Source organism: Palaemon carinicauda, chromosome 9 (assembly GCF_036898095.1).
Source record: "Palaemon carinicauda isolate YSFRI2023 chromosome 9, ASM3689809v2, whole genome shotgun sequence".
Lineage (NCBI taxonomy): Eukaryota > Metazoa > Arthropoda > Malacostraca > Decapoda > Palaemonidae > Palaemon > Palaemon carinicauda.
Window position 1 is genome coordinate 120,996,389 of NC_090733.1, and position 10,000 is coordinate 121,006,388.

Genomic DNA, 10,000 nt, shown 5'->3' on the forward strand with positions numbered 1-10,000 from the left:
ATATATATATATATATATATATATATATATATATATATATATATGATTAACGGAAGTACATTGAGAATTGATTGCTATACATTATATATATATATATATATATATATATGATTAACGGGGATGTACATTGAGAATTGATTGCCATACATTATATATATATATATATATATATATATATATATATATATATATATATATATATGATTAACAGGGATGTACATTGAGGATTGATTGCCATACATTATATATATATATATATATATATATATATATATATATATATTGTATATATATATATATATTGTATATATATATATATATATATATATATATATATATATATATATATATATATCATCATCATTATCATCATCATCATCTTCATCGTCATCATACGCCTTTTGACGCAAAGGGACTAGGTTAGATATCGCCAGTCGTCTCTATCTTGAGCTTATAATTCAATACCTCTCCATTCATCATCATCTACTTTATTCTCCATAGTCCTCAGCCATGTAAGCGTGGGTATTCCAACTCTTCTAGTGCCTTGTGGAGCCCAGGTAAACGTTTGGTGAACTAATCTCTCGTGCGGAGTGCAAAGAGCATGCCCAAACCATCTCCATCTACCCCCCACCATGATCCTATCCACATATTGCTCTCGAGTAATCTCTTATAGTTTCATTTCTAATCCTGTTCTGCCATTTAACTCCCAATTTCCTTCTGAGGGATTTTTTCTCAAATCTACTAAATCTATTGGAGATTGTTTCAGTGTCATAACATTTCTTATGTCCAGAGAGTAACACCGATCTCGGTAAACTGTTATATAGTCTGATTTTTATATGTAATTTCAGGCGATTTGATTTCCAAATTTTACTCAACCTAGCCATTGTCTGATATGCTTTTTTTCAATCTATCACCAAACTCTCATTCTAAAGACCCTGTATTTATAGTTCCTAAACACTTGAATGATTCTACCTAATTAATCCTCTCTCCTTCCAATTATATTTCATCTTCCATTGCATATACCGTTCTCATCATCTCTGTCTTTCTTCTATTTATCTTGTACCCAACCTCACGTGATATCTCATGCATTCTGGTGAGCACACTCTAAAAAATTAAGGGTATAAAAGGGGTAGAAAAAGGGTATTTCTAGTGGTTAAAATAGCATACCCTATTGGGGTATATAAGAACTATAATATACCCTTTACAATATACCCATATCAAGGGTATAACATATACTTGAGATACCCTTCCTTAGGAGTATATCGCAGGTAAAAAATACCCCTTTACAGGGTATTCAATACGATATAAATACCCGTGTATATTAATTATAATTATATAATTAATATCCATTCCACCATTAGGTGTAGTTATAGCTTACAGTATATAAAATCATAAGGTCAATGATTTTAAAAGTTTGGTTTATCAATTTATTATTTCCATTACACTTGAAAATCAAAAGTATATATATATATATATATATATATATATATATATATATATATATATATATTGGTACATATATATATATATATATATATATATATATATATATTGGTACATATATATATATATATATATATATATATATATATATTGGTACATATATATATATATATATATATATATATATATATATATATATATATATATATATTGGTACATATATATATATATATATATATATATATATATATATATATATATATACATATATATATAATTTTGAAGTAAGTTTATATTGTTGCCAAAAGTCACTTGATTAAACATTCTCAGTTATAATATATACTGAGGCTAGAGGACTGCAATTTAGTATATTTAATGATTGGAGGCTGTATGATGAGCATACCAGTTTGCAGCCCTCTAGCCTCAGTAGTTTTCAAGATCTGAGGGCGGACAGGAAAAGGGCGGACGGACAGACAAATTGCCATCTCAGTAGTTTTCATTTACAAAAAGCAAAGTCAGTATAATACCTGTATACATATTATCATCAATTTAAATTCATAACATAAGGAAAAGCAACCACATATAGACTCATTATAATGCCTTGCCAATTTTTTTGCCCATGTACAAACAGAAGAGGGTAATTTGCAGTTATGTTGAAATATATAAGATTCTAAGAATAACAAAGTTTTTTCAATTGGTTTTGGACATTCCAATGAAAATGAAAAATATGACTGAAACATGCTTTCAAAAGTATTAGTAAACCTGGAGTTTTGCCTTGAAAAAAAAAAAAAAAAAAAAAAAAACAGCCGCCATTGATGTGAAGCTGATATTCTCCTCTTCGAAAGGTGAGGACTGGTAGCTGGACATTTTATATCCTGGAAAGTATCAGAAACTGTGTAAACTGACCAGAGTTATATATACATTGGGAAAAGATAATTTTAGCAAGATATTTTAATGCATTAATACTATTTAAGTGAATGCATTGATTGACGCCTTTTAACAGGGAAGCGTGCAGGGATAAGTTAATACTGTGTAAGGTAATCACTAGTTTTTGTTGCTTTTCTGGTGTCTAGCAGAAATAATTTTTAGGGTGAAAGTATATTTCGACATGTTATATACAAAAAATGACAACATATATGTATAATGCCGTATAGCAACAATAATAATACTATGTATTCTAATAACAGTGGGTTAACTCTTGTGAATGAGCTAGAACATATTCCTCACTCTCTCTAAAGAGTGATGGCAGAAGCTGCAAAGCAAACCGAACGCAGAAAACTGTGAAAAGAAAATATTTGTTAGTGTGTGCCTAAATACATATATATATATATATATATATATATATATATATATATATATATATATATATATATATATATATATATATATATAGAAAAGAAAAGGAAAAAATATCATGCATAAATCCTTAACTGTCTGCTACCGCAAGTCAAACTTTTTTAATTTGATAAAATTCTGGTGGAAAACAAATGTAAAATCAGTTTTTTTTCTCTTTTCTGAAACCTCGAAATTATCGTACAAAAGCGTACGATACCTAAGATATGTATCGTACATCGTACTGGACCCAAAATAATCGTACATATACGATAATTATCGTACGAATGGCAACGCTGAATGCAAGGCGAGAGAGAGGACTCGTGTCTACTCTCAGGTGTCGTACCTAGTGACGTCACATTAATAACGGCTATCCGTGCGAAAGCTGCGCCTAGGTTGACCTGTAAGATTCTATTCCCCTCCCCATAATGTCGTATGTGCAATACATTCACCAAGAGCAATTTCTTATATATATATATATATATATATATATATATATATATATATATATATATATATATATATATGTTAATTGAATTATTATAACTAAAATAGTACTTATATTTCGTTACTAAAGTCTACTGACGAGTAGTATGTCAAAAGGCTTCGTCTCTGTTTTAACCATTTTTTCAGTGCAAACCACACCACACGTAGGTATATGCTATTTAGAATCATTGTAAAAACGAGATAAAATAATGTAAGTGTCATTCTAGAATATTTGTGGTTCTTTCACCATAGTTATGACATGCAACAGAGACGTACATATACGCTTATTCGTATGGTAAACGGCGTTTTTCTTTCAAGTCAGAGTTAGCCGTTATATATACATATTGGGGACTACTGATGCTTGCATAGATGGACAGTTAGTGTTCTTACCTTGGTCAGCAGTTACTAACAGTTGAAATGCAGTGTAGATATTATATTCCTGATAACGATAATTTGAAGTTACAGCTTACGGCAATTTATCTTCACTGCAGAGCACATCAGAGTCAACACACCACTGATATTTCCCGCCAAATTCCCGGGCTCTCGAAGAGTCTCGAGACGGCAACAATACAAATTGCCAAGTACTGCATTTTGTAGTAGGAACTTGCTTCAAAACTATCCATAACTCCAAACCAATATGTTGTTAGTAACTTTTTTGGTGCATTACACTATCAGTGTAACAATATGAAGATTTAATACAGAAAAAAAGTTCATTTCACGACATGATCTCACAAATTTATCAAGCCCATTTTGAGACAAAGTATAAAAGAGGGTATATTATTCACAAAAAATACCCTGCCTCCTGATGTAGAGGGGTATTTTAGAGCCTTGGGGTGTTTTACATGTATATATACCTCAGCTCCAGCGTTATACCCTTTCTATACCTTGAACTTTTTACAGTGCAAGCATTACAAACCTGTGGTGTTCTGCTAATAAGTACATCATCATCAGCATACTCTAGGTAAGATAATTTCCTATCCTATTATCAATCCATTCCAATCCTTCTCCACCATCTCTGACTATTCTACGCATTACAAAATCCATGAGGAGGATAAACATAGGTGACAGCACATTCCCTTGGAGTATTCCACTGTTCACTGGAAATTCATTTGATAAGACTCCATTAACATTAACTTTGTACTTGCAATGCTCATGAACAGACTTAATCAAATTCACTTATTTAAGCGGAATTCCATGATAACGCAGGACTTGCCACAAAAGTTTTCGGTGCAACCTCTCAACGGCTTTTTCATAGTCCACAAATGCCATCAAAAGGGGATTTATATATTCTACGCATTGCTGTACATGTCTCAAAATGAAAATTTGGTCAATACAACTTCTACCTTTTCTAAATCCTGCTTGTTCATCTCTCAGCTTTTCATCAACCTTTCTCCTAAGTCTCTTGAGAATAAGCATATATATTTTCATAACTGACACGCATATAAGTTATATATATATATATATATATATATATATATATATATATATATGCATATATATATATATATATATATATATATATATATAAATATATAGATATATATATATATATAATATATATATAGATATATATAAATATATATATATAAATATATATATATATATATATAGATATATATATATATATATATATATATGTATATATAAATGTGTATATATATAGATATATATATAAATATATATATATATATATATATATATATATATATATATATATATGTGTGTGTGTGTGTGTGTATGTATGTATGTATGTATTTCATCAAGTCCTCTGGTGTAGTATATCTTTTAGGGAGCATCACTACCATAACTGTCAGTCATAAACAAATAGGGTTTACATTGTTGAAGAACCGATCAGGGGATGTAGCTCAGATGGTAGAGCGCTCGCTTAGCATGTGAGAGGTAGGGGGATCGATGCCCCCCATCTCCAGGTAATAATTTTTCAACACTGATCAATTCTAGAGAAACAGAAATCAATTCTAGAGAGAGTTATGTATACAACACAAAATTCTTGAGGGAGTTACTGTGTAAATTTAAATTGTATATATTAATTTATATTTATATATATATATATATATATATATATATATATATATATTCAAATAAGCCATATATATTTTGATATATTAATGTCTGGATTCTCTTCCTTCGTGGCCGAATGGGTTAGTCACTGTCTATATAAGCTTGCCGACCAGGGTTCGATTCCCGGCCGGAGCCAAGCTCTTGTCTTTGTGAGATTTCGCCTGGGGCTCTGATCCCGAGGTCGTTAAGAGAATCCAGACATTAATATATCAAAATATATATGGCTTATTTGAATATGAAAAACACGTAAAAATGTGTAAAATTTATCATATATATATATATATATATATATATATATATATATATATATATATATATATATATAGTTAGTGTTCTTTACAATATTTCATTAGGTTTGTAGTGATGAAAGTCCTAGCACATTCCTCTTATAAATGAATAGCTTTTCTCTCCGCTATAGATGCACCCTAAATGGGACAAGGTATAACTTTTCTAATGTTAGAATTATCTGTTTCGATCCGCTCTTATGGTGCCATATTAATTTGTTGTCTGTTTTTATTAGATTATCCTACTGTTCACAATCTTGAAATTGAAAAGGGAAATTAAGAAAAATTTTCCTTCCGTGTTCTAGGATTCGAACTCACTTTATGTATTAAGAATGAAGCGGTTGTAATTCTTGTAAATTCGTTAGTGAATCGAAAAGTCGAATAGCCATGGTACCTTTTGAAATCCACCGATATCTATACTAATTTATTCATGTGGCTGTGTATTATTTATTGATGCATATGTTGGATATCAGTTCATTGGCTCCGCTCTCCCATGCGCAGTGAATATGCTCTAACATATAAACCAATACCTCTGGAATTAGGGAAACAACAGGAGCCTTTGGGGAATGTAGAGGAGTTTTGGCAGACTTGGTGGATGTTGTTGGCTGCCAAGAATTCCCCACTTGGAGACGATTTGCAATTTTAGATTAGGTTCGGTCTTTTATTCTTCTGTTGAATTTTCCCCGAGATGCAAAATCATTAAAGCAAAATGGTATTCAAAGATTACGTATTTTTATGGATATGAGATTTTTGCTATGTGGAGTCTTGCTTCATGAATTGATATTTTATCTATAGATGATAGTAATATTTAGATTTATTGATTTGTTTTATGACCTTTCAGTTACGGTTCTGTCTTAAGCAAGTGTGAATGTTTAATCTTAATATTTTCCGTAAACTTTGATGTCCGTGACTTACGAAATCGGACGATCATTTCGGTACTTTTCCCTTATTATAGATACACTTGTCAGAAAATAAGCGATTTTACAAATACATTTTTGAAATGTATGATTTTAAAACAATGTTGCATAAATTTAGTACTAGATATTGTAAAGATTGCTGAAGTGGTTTTGTTTTATTATTTTAAAAGTATGAAAATATGTAACGAACGTTGGTAACGCCGGATCATTTCATATGAATGGGCTGACCTACTTATCAAGCCCGGCTAGCTCAGTCGGTAGAGCACGAGACTCTTAATCTCGGGGTCGTGGGTTCGAGCCCCACGTTGGGCGAATGTTTTTGCAACTGCAGTAAGGAGTGTGTTTTTAGAATATCCTAAAAATAAGATAGAAATAAAGTATGCACTAACGTTATATTTGTTGTTTCATAATGAGCTTCAATTTAAAGTTTCACAATAGCTCTCCAACAACAACTTCGTGTTGTATAACACTGGCTAGAATTAATCAATTATAAAGTTTTTAAAAGAGAAAGAGACGTATGTGTTTTGACATTTTTTTATCAGACAGAGAATTTCTGTTTTTAGGAATTTAACTTTTTTAAGATTTTTATAGACAAGATTTAGATTTCTATTTGTAACAGATATTTATCTCATTGACTTTTTATTCATTGTCTTCAATATATGTTTTATTTTATTCATTTATTTATTAATATAAAATTATTTTCTTCCCTATGTTAATTAGGCCAGTTCTAGTCATCTTTGACTCACTGGGCTTAGTTAAATTCCCCCTTTGATGATGATGATAAATGACTACCTGGAGATGGGGGGCATCGATCCCCCTACCTCTCACATGCTAAGCGAGCGCTCTACCATCTGAGCTACATCCCCTGATACTTCCCCCAACAGACCTCTCAGTTTAAAACACACTCTAGAATTAATCCGTATTAAAAAATGAGTACCTGGAGATGGGGGGGCATCGATCCCCCTACCTCTCACATGCTAAGCGAGCGCTCTACCATCTGAGCTACATCCCCTGATACTTCCCCCAACAGACCTCTCAGTTTATAACACACTCTAGAATTAATCCGTATTAAAAAATGAGTACCTGGAGATGGGGGGCATCGATCCCCCTACCTCTCACATGCTAAGCGAGCGCTCTACCATCTGAGCTACATCCCCTGATACTTCCCCCAACAGACCTCTCAGTTTAAAACACACACTCTAGAATTAATCCGTATTAAAAAATGAGTACCTGGAGATGGGGGGCATCGATCCCCCTACCTCTCACATGCTAAGCGAGCGCTCTACCATCTGAGCTACATCCCCTGATACTTCCCCCAACAGACCTCTCAGTTTATAACACACTCTAGAATTAATCCGTATTAAAAAATGAGTACCTGGAGATGGGGGGCATCGATCCCCCTACCTCTCACATGCTAAGCGAGCGCTCTACCATCTGAGCTACATCCCCTGATACTTCCCCCAACAGACCTCTCAGTTTATAACACACACTCTAGAATTAATCCGTATTAAAAAATGAGTACCTGGAGATGGGGGGCATCGATCCCCCTACCTCTCACATGCTAAGCGAGCGCTCTACCATCTGAGCTACATCCCCTGATACTTCCCCCAACAGACTTCTCAGTTTAAAACACACACTCTAGAATTAATCAGTTTTAAAAAATGAGTACCTGGAGATGGGGGGGCATCGATCCCCCTACCTCTCACATGCTAAGCGAGCGCTCTACCATCTGAGCTACATCCCCTGATACTTCCCCCAACAGACCTCTCAGTTTAAAACACACACTCTAGAATTAATCCGTATTAAAAAATGAGTACCTGGAGATGGGGGGCATCGATCCCCCTACCTCTCACATGCTAAGCGAGCGCTCTACCATCTGAGCTACATCCCCTGATACTTCCCCCAACAGACCTCTCAGTTTAAAACACACACTCTAGAATTAATCCGTATTAAAAAATGAGTACCTGGAGATGGGGGGCATCGATCCCCCTACCTCTCACATGCTAAGCGAGCGCTCTACCATCTGAGCTACATCCCCTGATACTTCCCCCAACAGACCTCTCAGTTTATAACACACACTCTAGAATTAATTCGTATTAAAAAATGAGTACCTGGAGATGGGGGGCATCGATCCCCCTACCTCTCACATGCTAAGCGAGCGCTCTACCATCTGAGCTACATCCCCTGATACTTCCCCCAACAGACCTCTCAGTTTATAACACACTCTAGAATTAATCCGTATTAAAAAATGAGTACCTGGAGATGGGGGGCATCGATCCCCCTACCTCTCACATGCTAAGCGAGCGCTCTACCATCTGAGCTACATCCCCTGATACTTCCCCCAACAGACCCCTCAGTTTATAACACACACTCTAGAATTAATCCGTATTAAAAAATGAGTACCTGGAGATGGGGGGCATCGATCCCCCTACCTCTCACATGCTAAGCGAGCGCTCTACCATCTGAGCTACATCCCCTGATACTTCCCCCAACAGATCTCTCAGTTTATAACACACTCTAGAATTAATCCGTATTAAAAAATTAGTACCTGGAGATGGGGGGCATCGATCCCCCTACCTCTCACATGCTAAGCGAGCGCTCTACCATCTGAGCTACATCCCCTGATACTTCCCCCAACAGACCTCTCAGTTTATAACACACACTCTAGAATTAATCCGTATTAAAAAATGAGTACCTGGAGATGGGGGGCATCGATCCCCCTACCTCTCACATGCTAAGCGAGCGCTCTACCATCTGAGCTACATCCCCTGATACTTCCCCCACCAGACCTCTCAGTTTATAACACACTCTAGAATTAATCAGTTTTAAAAAATGAGTACCTGGAGATGGGGGGCATCGATCCCCCTACCTCTCACATGCTAAGCGAGCGCTCTACCATCTGAGCTACATCCCCTGATACTTCCTCCAACAGACCTCTCAGTTTATAACACACTCTAGAATTAATCAGTTTTAAAAAATGAGTACCTGGAGATGGGGGGCATCGATCCCCCTACCTCTCACATGCTAAGCGAGCGCTCTACCATCTGAGCTACATCCCCTGATACTTCCCCCAACAGACCTCTCAGTTTATAACACACTCTAGAATTAATCAGTTTTAAAAAATGAGTACCTGGAGATGGGGGGCATCGATCCCCATACCTCTCACATGCTAAGCGAGCGCTCTACCATCTGAGCTACATCCCCTGATACTTCCTCCAACAGACCTCTCAGTTTATAACACACTCTAGAATTAATCAGTTTTAAAAAATGAGTACCTGGAGATGGGGGGCATCGATCCCCCTACCTCTCACATGCTAAGCGAGCGCTCTACCATCTGAGCTACATCCCCTGATACTTCTCCCAACAGACCTCTCAGTTTAAAACACACACTCTAGAATTAATCCGTATTAAAGAATGAGTACCTGGAGATGGGGGGCATCGATCCCCCTACCTCTCACA

General features: G+C 35.0%; 1 long non-coding RNA gene and 17 other non-coding genes across 18 annotated transcripts in view; 2 read left to right on the forward strand and 16 right to left on the reverse strand.

The window, feature by feature from the left end:
- Positions 1-10,000, forward strand: part of LOC137646861 (uncharacterized) — a 483,899-nt gene that overhangs the window by 60,724 nt on the left and 413,175 nt on the right. The window lies entirely within an intron of this gene.
- Positions 6,781-6,853, forward strand: TRNAK-CUU (transfer RNA lysine (anticodon CUU)). The gene has a single exon. It is a non-coding gene; the product is annotated as a tRNA-Lys (tRNA).
- TRNAA-AGC (transfer RNA alanine (anticodon AGC)) lies at positions 7,335-7,407 on the reverse strand. The gene has a single exon. It is a non-coding gene; the product is annotated as a tRNA-Ala (tRNA).
- TRNAA-AGC (transfer RNA alanine (anticodon AGC)) lies at positions 7,626-7,698 on the reverse strand. Its single transcript has one exon. It is a non-coding gene; the product is annotated as a tRNA-Ala (tRNA).
- TRNAA-AGC (transfer RNA alanine (anticodon AGC)) lies at positions 7,773-7,845 on the reverse strand. Its single transcript has one exon. It is a non-coding gene; the product is annotated as a tRNA-Ala (tRNA).
- Positions 7,918-7,990, reverse strand: TRNAA-AGC (transfer RNA alanine (anticodon AGC)). The gene has a single exon. It is a non-coding gene; the product is annotated as a tRNA-Ala (tRNA).
- TRNAA-AGC (transfer RNA alanine (anticodon AGC)) lies at positions 8,065-8,137 on the reverse strand. Its single transcript has one exon. It is a non-coding gene; the product is annotated as a tRNA-Ala (tRNA).
- TRNAA-AGC (transfer RNA alanine (anticodon AGC)) lies at positions 8,360-8,432 on the reverse strand. The gene has a single exon. It is a non-coding gene; the product is annotated as a tRNA-Ala (tRNA).
- Positions 8,507-8,579, reverse strand: TRNAA-AGC (transfer RNA alanine (anticodon AGC)). The gene has a single exon. It is a non-coding gene; the product is annotated as a tRNA-Ala (tRNA).
- TRNAA-AGC (transfer RNA alanine (anticodon AGC)) lies at positions 8,654-8,726 on the reverse strand. Its single transcript has one exon. It is a non-coding gene; the product is annotated as a tRNA-Ala (tRNA).
- On the reverse strand, positions 8,799-8,871 carry TRNAA-AGC (transfer RNA alanine (anticodon AGC)). The gene has a single exon. It is a non-coding gene; the product is annotated as a tRNA-Ala (tRNA).
- On the reverse strand, positions 8,946-9,018 carry TRNAA-AGC (transfer RNA alanine (anticodon AGC)). Its single transcript has one exon. It is a non-coding gene; the product is annotated as a tRNA-Ala (tRNA).
- Positions 9,091-9,163, reverse strand: TRNAA-AGC (transfer RNA alanine (anticodon AGC)). The gene has a single exon. It is a non-coding gene; the product is annotated as a tRNA-Ala (tRNA).
- Positions 9,238-9,310, reverse strand: TRNAA-AGC (transfer RNA alanine (anticodon AGC)). Its single transcript has one exon. It is a non-coding gene; the product is annotated as a tRNA-Ala (tRNA).
- Positions 9,383-9,455, reverse strand: TRNAA-AGC (transfer RNA alanine (anticodon AGC)). The gene has a single exon. It is a non-coding gene; the product is annotated as a tRNA-Ala (tRNA).
- Positions 9,528-9,600, reverse strand: TRNAA-AGC (transfer RNA alanine (anticodon AGC)). The gene has a single exon. It is a non-coding gene; the product is annotated as a tRNA-Ala (tRNA).
- TRNAA-AGC (transfer RNA alanine (anticodon AGC)) lies at positions 9,818-9,890 on the reverse strand. The gene has a single exon. It is a non-coding gene; the product is annotated as a tRNA-Ala (tRNA).
- TRNAA-AGC (transfer RNA alanine (anticodon AGC)) overlaps positions 9,965-10,000 on the reverse strand; it is a 73-nt gene continuing 37 nt past the window's right edge. The window contains exon 1 of the tRNA in view: positions 9,965-10,000. This exon is cut by the window's right edge and continues 37 nt beyond it. This is a non-coding gene — a tRNA (tRNA-Ala).